Raw genomic sequence first — 11302 nt, forward strand, 5'->3', positions numbered from 1 at the left:
ACAAAAGTTAATATATATATATATATTACCTACTAGCGGTCGCCAGTAGGTAGTTATAGTTAGGATCTACTTTCCATAGGAAATCCGCAACATTCTATTGGGAATAACTTTGGCGCCGGTGGACGAATCTTCGCGAATTTCTCAAAGTTTGTGGCCCGCTCCGCTCCTTTCCTGAAAATGTGGGGGGATTCGTCAAGCGGAGGCCGAGATAAAAGGGGGGTCCCAAAACGTGTTTTCCCCATGTTAATTTCCATAGGGCGGTCGAACTCACTTTTAGCCCGAACGGCTGAATGGATTTCCACCAAACTTGGCAAAATTGTAGGGACTGGTACCCCGATGTGCCTTTGCTATGTCTCAAGATATATGCTCCAGTGGTTTTTACGAAAATAACTTAAAAAAATATATATTGGGCTACATTGGGCTATATATATGTTAGAGCCCAAATGTAGCCCAATGTCTCCCAATGTAGCCCAATGTAGCCCAAAGATGGCCACCAGAGACAAAAAAAACCAAATGTAGCCCAAATATCAGCCAGATGTAACCCACCAATTTGCTATTAAAAACCTATGAAATTCACTGAAAAAACCATAGGTTTCACACACGTTATAGTTAGGAATTAGCATATAAAAAACCTTTGAAATTCACTGAAAAAACCATAGGTTTCACACACGTTATAGTTAGGAATTAGCATTTAGAAAACCTTTGAAATTCACTGAAAAAACCATAGGTTTCACACTGGTTATAGTTAGGAATTAGCATTTAAAAAACCTATTAAATTCACTGAAAAAACCATAGGTTTCACACCAGTTATAGTTAGCTGGAAATTTTACTGACATAAAACCATTGAAATTCCCACGTTATAGTTAGTTGAACTCACTATAACTTGGCGCCTGCAATGCACTGCTGATGACGTCACATATTACATCACTCATGACATGGTCAGTGACATCACTCATGACATCACTGATGACACCATCCTTGTGACAGAGTGACAGACCTCCTTTCAGTGTAATGTAACCCTTGAAACACATATTCAAAAATGGAAACTAAAATTGTCAAAAAAATAGAGATACCCATACCAGTTTCAACAACCAATTCACTAATACCACCATCTATATACACATCCACTCATTCACCAACAGTTCTATATAGTCACTCATACATATATTCACTCATCATATGTAGTGAAACACCTATACATCCTGTTACACACCGACAGTCATCCAAAAGTTACTCACACACATAATCACACATGCAAATAAACTATTGATCATCCATTTATTTGCATATACAGCTATACACACACTACCACCTTACTTCTAAGGAAACTTACACATACTTACTCTCTTAAACAATCACTTATAGAAACACATACTTATTTAAACAGGAACTCTTACAATCTCTCACTCTCACATATACTCACTTATATACATCAATACTCACATATACTAGATTAAAACATATGTAGTTACTCATTAAGACACTAGTGAGACAGTCATTCACTCACTAACACACACATATACACACTCATCCACCCATACAGTCCTGCACATATGCTGTCTTCAAAACACATACAAACAGTGAGTCAGTCATTGATGCATCTATGTGCTAAGTAACACCCCCACCAAACCATACAGACACTCATACTGATACTAAAAAATATAAAACAACAAAAAAGAATAAAAAACAGTGACACCATCCTTGTGACCGAGTGACAGACCTCCTTTCAGTGTAATGTAACCCTTGAAACACATATTCAAAAATAGAAACTAAAATATAAAACATATTGATTTTTCAGAAAGACACACATTCCCTGGATGGTGTCATCAGTGATGTCATGAGTGATGTCACTGACCATGTCATGAGTGATATAATATGTGACGTCATCAGCAGTGCATTGCAGGCGCGCAAGTTATAGTGAGTCCAATTAACTATAACGTGGGAATTTCAATGGTTTTATGTCAGTAAAATTTCCAGCTAACTATAACTGGTGTGAAACCTATGGTTTTTTCAGTGAATATATATATATATATATATATATATATATATATATATATATATATATATATATATATATATATATATATCCATATATATATATATATATATATATCCATACAGATCATAGTCATTTGACATTTACTCTGATGGTGGCACCCAATATTTGAGTTGCGTATTGTACATTTTAGGACACCCCGGGCAGTACACATGACTCTCCTTTCCTACTCCTCTTTGGACACAGACTCCATATCTGAGACAAGGAAAGTATTTATTGGGTGTTGGAAGAATGTATTCAGGAAACCGGGGATCTTTCACTCTAAACACATCTGAAACCGCTCCGATTCTAGGAACACTTGCTAGCTCTACTGCAGCAAGGCTGCCAATTATAGACTACTGAAAGTGAATAAAAGTAATCTTGGAATCTGGAGAACGATCTATGAAAACAACATAAACATAGACAGATGCTAAATGATACAAATGAAAAGTAATCTCTTATACGAGATGAGTGACTTTTGAGCAGCTTTGTAAGGCTCCGAACTTTGATCTCCTGTATCTACACCTTCCATGGGCTTCCTGAACCCGAGAATGCACTCTGGTTTGCACACATCTGCTACCTAAACCCAAACAGTCACAGGTGCTGCACTTTTATCATGAATAAGTTTGAGGAAGTGGATATCTCATCTATCTGAAAAGTTCAACATGTACAGTTCATTACCACGCAAAGCACTGCTCTCTCCCTTTTGAAGTTTCTTACACACAAGCTCTATATGGTAACCTTTATGGTTAGATCGGATTGTACACTTCACAGTGCTCACTTTAAACAATTCTTTAACTAATTGCACACCTGTATAGGAATTGTCCAGGTATAACTAGTTACTCTTGTTAAAAAAGAATTCTGCAAGTTCCCAACCAATTTTTCCACTGACTGCAAACGTGGAAGGACAGCCAGGGTAGTCAATTAAAGAATCCTTAATGGTGTATACCCTGAAATAAGATTGAAATCATCCTTGCTTATATTACATTAGCTCCTCATCAACTGAGAATGCACTTTCCAGGCCTTCTTGAAGTAGACGGTGTGTTGATGACACATACGTGTTTTCCATGCTCCAGGAAACATGCTTGGAGGGTGTAAATTTTGTCATGGGTCTGGGGATGTTTCTTGAAGTTTGTTCAACATATAAATTATTCCTTCAGTATGGCTTTTTTGGAACTTGCACATCCAATTTTATTTCTTACATTTTTTTCCAGGTTTTATGTAGGTTTGAATCTGGCCGACATTTTTATGAAGGCTATCATCCTAAAATTAGACCTCCTTTGTTATGGCACACAGGATGTGCAGGAATCCTATGTGCATTAGCATCATTTATATATTAATATTCTAAAAACCAGACTTGGGGGCATATTCACAAGAATCTATCTCTGAGTCATCAGCACTTTATCGCAGCCAAAGTGGCGATAAATTTACCTCCCCATTCTCAAGCTGGTGCTAACAGCCCACAGCATCAGTTTACCCGTGATAGCAGCCGCAAAAAACATTGCCAAAGAGGAACACTGCAACTGTCACTAATGAGATGCAGAGTGGGCGTTCCTGTGCCAAAATCCACACCACACCACACCTCAACATTCTCAACGACCAGACAGATCAGCGTTAAAACCCCAAAACAGGCGATAAGGCGCGATAGCGCCAGGAAATCTACACCCGCTCTGACCTAGTGTTAAGTCGGATGGCAGCCAGCAACACAAAAGGGAGACCAGCCCAGGGCCACATCGGAAGGGCAACTGGTGCCATGGTGCCACCCATCATGCGGCTTGGACACCCAAGAGAGCCACAACACCCACCAACACCACCCCCCCGGACCACCCCTCCCTGGCACCCCCCCCCAACAAAGACATGCCACATCAGCTTCACAAAAACATGTACAAAATATTCTGCATGATGTGGCGCAATCACAACAGTTCAAATGCATGAGTCGTCACAGAAATGAGCATCACACATTCACTCTCGAAGAAACAAATAAAACTTTATTAACATGAACAGCGAAATGAAATGAAGACACATGGCGAGAGAGAGAGAGAGAACACATCTGAGTCAGAGCCATCATCTGAAACAGAGTCCAGATACATACACACACTTGCACAAGATAACATTGCCTACTCGCCCATGCACACTCAGGCAGAGGCATCATAAAGGCACCCGCCGCCCACCGAGCATGCCCGCCCATGCACGCCCAGGCCGAAGAGCTCACCTTTCACCACCGGCGAATAGACTGGATAACCCACCACATGCCACTGCAAACCACATGCCCGGGCCCGCGGACATGGCACCCACCACACTATGCAGCCACGCACTGCAGGCCACCAGGCCTCACATTTGGTGGTGGGTCTTGAATACTCCATGACAGAGGACATACCAGTGCACCCGGCAACATCGCAGGCTGCACACCCGCCAAGTTTTGATTTGTTCAGCATTACGTACATCAATTTGTGTATTTTGTACACCCGATCAGCCCAATGGGTGCCGCGAAGTCTATGACCCAGAAGCGAGGCCTGTGGCGGTAGGCCCACGCTGCCCCCAGGCTCTGGCCTACACTGCGGTCCAGCAGGGCACACGAAACCTGAGTTGCCCGGACCGCTGGGACGGGGCATCCTCGCAAGGTGCTCAGCAGCCTAAGGTGCCACTGACTCAGTGCACCCAAAGTCACCATCCCATGGCGGGATGCCTGCGGCAATGCGCCGGCTGCGACTAACCCTGTGAGACCCCAGTCAGCGCCACGTGGTGGTCGGCCCATGCCGTATGCAGGTCTGGGTTGCCACTAACCCTGTGCAACCCCAGTCAGCGCCACGTGGTGGTCGGCCTGTGCTGTATGCAGGCCTGGATTCCAAATAACCCTGTGTGCAACAAAACTCTTGGGCCCTTTCTGATTGGGAACCGTGGCGTCCGTCATCCGGGCAGAGGAGAATGTGACTTATGTTGGTGGAGTCACATGGCCTGTGACGCCTGTACTGGATGGATGTGGTGTGCGTGCAAACCTGCCCTCAGGGAGTCGCTGTGACATGCTGACAACTAGATCAGTGACCTGCATGCCACCAGCGAGTACGCCTTTGATGGGTAGCAATGATGGCCCCCCCTCTCAGAGTAAGCGGAGTGATCTGCATTCAGTACAACGGACCAGCGCAGGGCTTGCCACCATAACACATGGGCTTCGGGTGTGGTTCAGCCCATGTCCGGACATGGAAGTGAGTGATGCGGGTGTCCCTGTTTTAGTGTCTGTTGGACCCGGCCCTTTTTGGCAGTTTCACCCCGAAACGTTTTGCTTTTTCCTAGCCTGTTTCTGGAACCTGGTGTTGGTGATTTTAGGCCTCTGCGCACTTTTTCACTGTGGTACAGTGTAAAGTGCGTGAGCTCTCTGTGTATGTGTGGTGAGTGACCTTCCCTCCCATAGGAATGCATGGGGAATATGTATGACCATGGTAGTTCCTGATGTGTGGGGAGTGCAGGGTCGAGTTTGGTATGTGCGAACTTGTGAGATTGAATGCTGCGTAATGATGTATGCAGCATGATGTTTCTAGTGTGGAAGTGCCACTTCTAGACATGGGTGTGCGTGTGTAGTGAGTGTGCTGACACGTGATTGGCTGGAGCCTGGCTCCACGATGTCTGGATGGGTCTGCCCAGTGGTGAGTGTTGAGATTAGCATGCTGATGTGAGGGGAGGAGTGCACCTGGGTCCTGACTGGGGCTGGGTTTTCCCCACACAATGCTGGCTCCGCCCCCTGTGGTGCGACTGATGACCCTAGACTGACAAGTGAATGGGAGGGGTGGCTGAGCTCATCAAGGGGGCTCCCAAACCAGCTGAGCCTGGTTTTTCCCCCACCCTGCACCTTTAGACAAAGGAATTTACTGTATAAAAAGGGGCTGTGTCCCCTTACAAAAGGTTCTTGTTCCCAACTTGAATCCTACCAGGGGCGTGCTGCTGCTTGGGCCCAGGGGAAGGCGTGCCTCCCTGGGCCCTGCCCAGCCCCTGGATACCGGATCAACTGCTGATGTCCTGGACTCTGGAGACCTTTTGCTGGGTCCCCCTTTGCTTCACTTTGCTGCTGGACCTTGCTTGTAGCGCTGGGGGAGCGCTTTAATTTTAACAGAGACCTTCTTTTGCCTGCTAGCGCTTGGGAGCGCTTAATTTGTCTTTATAGCACCTGGAAGCGCTGTATTTCCCGCCTGAGTGCAAGGGAGCGCTCTTTCTGTTTTCACCGCGCTGGGAGCGCTCTGTGTTGCCTTTAGCGCTTGAGAGCGCCTTCTTTCACTTTTGCGGCTGCCCACTCCGCGTAGGGCCAAGTCCTTGCCGATTTGCAAAAGGGAATCCTCCCGCTGTTCTCAGCAGCACGCCCCCGGAGCCTGGAGGCTCGTTCGAGGGGCCGCGCTGCAATTGGCTGCCTGGAACAGGAAGTCAGGCGTCTTTTGCCAGGACGGGGGCGGGGCTTGCAATCCGGCAGGAAGTCCCGCAGCTGGCCGAGGAATGGCCGCCCGGGGCCCCCGTGAGCTGGGAGGGAGCCCCGGAGGAGAAGTTGCCCTGGAGCCTGGCGGCTCCACTCTGAAGGCTCGGCAGCGGAAGAAGAGATGGTGCTGGTGCAGAGGGGGGCGGGCGGCACATTGACGGTGCCTGCCCCTCCGTGCTGGAATTGAGGAGACGCGCTGCACCCCACGTCCAGGAAGCCGGTGAGTGTAAGCCGGCTGGGGTGGGAGGTGCGAGGTTGCGTACCCTGCTGGTGCCTGGAACCGAGCAGCACTGCTCTGCAGAGGGCTGCTCCTATGCTACTGTTGGTGTCTCGGGCGGCCCCGTTTGGCAGTGGGCCGCTCCTCTGCAATTTGGAGGCACTTTGTTGTAGAGCCTGAGAGGCTCAAGGTGGCATATTGGTAGAGAGCGCTGGGAGGCTCCTGGGGCATATGTGCATTTAGAGCCAGTATGCTCCTGGGGGCAAAGGGATTTGTAGAGCCTGCAGGCATGCTTCCTTTCAGGGCCTGAGGGCTTCACCGATGGGCCGGTGTTGTGTCAGAGCCTGTGTGGCTCCAACATGTAGCGCAGTTTTATTCCCAGACGGTCAGTGAGTGCCCTTGCCACAGTTTACAGACTTCCAGCTGCCCAGCAATTAGTGGGCAGCTGCACCATTTAGGCGCAATGGGCAAGAGAGAGTCCATGGGAGGGACAGAGATGGCACAGAGGGGCCAGGCCTTCATCAGCTGCCCAGCAATTAGTGGGCAGCTGCCAAGTTTAGGTTTGTTCCTGGCTGCCTGCGCAGTCTGCCCTGACTTTTGGACTAAGGGCATTTTAGCCCCCGAAAGGTCAGCTGGCCTGGGTACAGTCACGGGTGGTGACTTATGTGAGTGCTGCGCAATTGTTCCTTACACCTCTGAATGTTTTAAGCATCATGTGTTTCTCCTGCACCTCTGAATGTGTTTTAATGCGTCATGTGCCTTGTTCTTACACCGCTGAATGTATGTTTATGCATCATGTGTTTTCCTCCCCTACACCTCTGAATGTTGTGATGCATCATGTGTAAAATGTTCATGCTTATACCCCTACAGGTATTGTGATACTTAGGTGGTTGTTTTTCTCCTAGTACAGGTGGTGCTAGTGAAGCCCAGGTTCCCTGCATAATATTCTCCTAAGGTGGTTAGGGTTGCGTAGGTGGTACTTACCTGGCAAGAGAGAGTCCATGGGAGGGACAGAGATGGCACAGAGGGGCCAGGCCTTCATCAGCTGCCCAGCAATTAGTGGGCAGCTGCCAAGTTTAGGTTTGTTCCTGGCTGCCTGCGCAGTCTGCCCTGACTTTTGGACTAAGGGCATTTTAGCCCCCGAAAGGTCAGCTGGCCTGGGTACAGTCACGGGTGGTGACTTATGTGAGTGCTGCGCAATTGTTCCTTACACCTCTGAATGTTTTAAGCATCATGTGTTTCTCCTGCACCTCTGAATGTGTTTTAATGCGTCATGTGCCTTGTTCTTACACCGCTGAATGTATGTTTATGCATCATGTGTTTTCCTCCCCTACACCTCTGAATGTTGTGATGCATCATGTGTAAAATGTTCATGCTTATACCCCTACAGGTATTGTGATACTTAGGTGGTTGTTTTTCTCCTAGTACAGGTGGTGCTAGTGAAGCCCAGGTTCCCTGCATAATATTCTCCTAAGGTGGTTAGGGTTGCGTAGGTGGTACTTACCTGGTACCAGTGGTACACAGTCAAAATATTGAGTTGTTAATATCGACTAGCTATAATATCGAGTTTGTAAAATCGAAGGTAAGTAATATCGATCTAAAAATATCGATATAAAAAATATCGATTTATGTGTGTATAAATAATATCGAGGACAGTAAAGTCGAGATAGAAAATATCGATGGTAAAAATATTGATAAGAAAAAATATCGACATGAAAAATAGTGTATTTTTAATGTATGTAAAGTATTAGTTAAGACTGTAAAATGTTAGCTATGATAATTTATAGTACTAATAAATAGTGTAATAAAGTATGAAAAATGTTTAGGAGCGGGATGTAGGGTTTATAGGGGATAAGGGTGGGTAGTGTTTTAAAAAGTATATTAAAAAAAAAAAAAAATAGAAGATTGGAAAAAAAATTCAAATATAGAAAATAAATTGATAATATTATTAAAATTTTAAATGTAAATTAAAATTGTAATTAAATGTTTAGTAGCGCATTATAGGGTTTATGGGGTTAAGGGTGGGTAGTGTTTTAAAAAGTATATACAAAAAATTTCTACATTTTAAAAAAAATTTGACATTTTTAAAAAATGTACAAATTTGAAAGAAATGTAAAAAAAAAATTCCAATTTATTTTTTAAATTTAAATTGTAATTTAATGTTTAGTAGCGGGTTATAGGGTTTATAGGGGATAAGGGTGGGTAGTGTTTTAAAAAGTATGTACCTAAAATTTCTAAGTTTTTAACATTAATTAGAAATTTGAAATAAAAATTACAAATTTGAAATCAATGTGAAAAAATTGTTTCTTTTGAAAATTTAAATTGAAATTTTAATTTAATGTTTGTTAGCGGGTTATAGGGTTTTTAGGGGATAAGGGTGGGTAGTGTTTTAAAAAGTATATTCCAAAAATTAAAAAAATGTAATACAAAAATAGAACATTTGAAAAAAATGTAAAATATAGAAAATAATTTGAAAATATTAATAAAATTTAAAATGTAAATTAAAATGTAAATTAAATGTTTAGTAGCGGGTTATAGGGTTTATAGGGGTGAAAGGTGGGTAGTGTTTTAAAAATTATATACCAAAAATTTCAAAATTTAAAAAAATTAATTGAAAATTTAAAAAACAATTAATAGAATAGTTAATTATTTAGGTTCAGTGTCCAGCAACTACCCTTATTAAATGTTGATTGGAGTAGGAATAGTAAATTACATAGGTTCAGTGTCCAGCACCTACTCCAATTAATAGTAGATTGGAGTTACAATAGTAAATTAAATAGGTTAAGTGTCCAGCACCTACCCTATTTAAATGTTGATTGGATTTGGAATAGTAAATTGAATAGGTTCAGTGTCCAGCACCTACTCTAATTAATAGTAGATTGGAGTTAGAATAGTTAATTAAATAGGTTCAGTGTTCAGCACCTACCCTAATTAAATGTTTATTGGAGTTGGAATAGTTAATTATTTAGGTTCTGTGTCCAGCACCTACCCTAATTAAATGTTGATTGGAGTTGGAATATTAAATTAAATAGGTTCAGTGTCCAGCACCTACTCTAATTAATAGTAGATTGGAGTTAGAATAGTAAATTAAATAGGTTCAGTGTCCAGCACCTACCCTAATTAAATGTTTATTGGAGTAGGAATAGTTCATTATTTAGGTGCAGTGTCCAGCACCTACCCTAATTAAATGTAGATTTGAGTTGGAATAGTTAATTATTTAGCTTCAGTGTCCAGCACCTACCCTAATTAAATGTTGATTGGAGTTGGAATAGTTAAATATTTAGGTTCAGTGTCCAGCACCTACCCTAATTAATAGTAGATTGGAGTTTGAATAGTTAATTATTTAGGTTCAGTGTCCAGCACCTACCCTAATTAAATGTTGATTGGAGTTGGAATAATAAAATAAATAGGTTCAGTGTCCAGCACCTACTCTAATTAATAGTGTATTGGAGTTAGAATAGTAAATTAAATAGGTTTAGTGTCCAGCACCTACCCTAATTAAATGTTTATTGGAGTAGGAATAGTTAATTATTTAGGTTCAGTGTCCAGCACCTACCCTAATTAAATGTAGATTGGAGTTGGAATAGTTAATTATTTAGGTTCAGTGTCCAGTACCTACCCTAATTTAATGTTGATTGGAGTTGGAATAGTAAATTAAATAGGTTCAGTGTCCAGCACCTACTCTAATTAATAGTAGATTGGAGTTAGAATAGTAAATTAAATAGGTTCAGTGTCCAGCAACTACCCTAATTAAATGTTTATTGGAGTAGGAATAGTTAATTATTTAGGTTTAGTGTCCAGCACCTACCCTAATTAAATGTAGATTGGAGTTTGAATAGTTAATTATTAAGGTTCAGTGTCCAGCACCTACCCTAACTAAATGCAGATTGGAGTTGGAATAGTTAATTATATAGGTTCAGTGTCCAGCTCCTACCCTAATTAAATGTTGATTGGAGTTTGAATAGTTATTTATTTAGGTTCAGTGTCCAGCACCTACCCTAATAAAATGTAGATTGGAGTTGGAATAGTTAATTATTTAGGTTCAGTGTCCAGCACCTACCCTTATTAAATTTTGATTGGAGTAGGAATAGTAAATTAAATAGGCTAAGTGTCCAGCACCTACCCTAATTAAATGTTGATTGGATCTGGAATAGTAAATTAAATAGGTTCAGTGTCCAGCACCTACTCTAATTAATAGTAGATTGGAGTTACAATAGTAAATTAAATAGGTTCAGTGTCCAGCACCTACCCTAATTAAATGTTGATTGGAGTTGGAATAGTAAATTAAATAGGTTCAGTGTCCAGCACCTACTCTAATTAATAGTAGATTGGAGTTAGAATAGTAAATTAAATAGGTTCAGTGTCCAGCACCTACCCTAATTAAATGTTTATTGGAGTAGGAATAGTTCATTATTTAGGTTCTGTGTCCAGCACCTACCCTAATTAAATGTTGATTGGAGTTGGAATAGTTAATTATTTAGGTTCAGTGTCCAGCACCTACCCTAATTAAATGTTGATTGGAGTTGGAGTAGTTAATTATTTAGGTTCAGTGTCCAGCACCTACCCTAATTAAATGTTGATTGGATTTGGA

Source organism: Lissotriton vulgaris, chromosome 7, assembly GCF_964263255.1.
Source record: "Lissotriton vulgaris chromosome 7, aLisVul1.2, whole genome shotgun sequence".
Lineage (NCBI taxonomy): Eukaryota > Metazoa > Chordata > Amphibia > Caudata > Salamandridae > Lissotriton > Lissotriton vulgaris.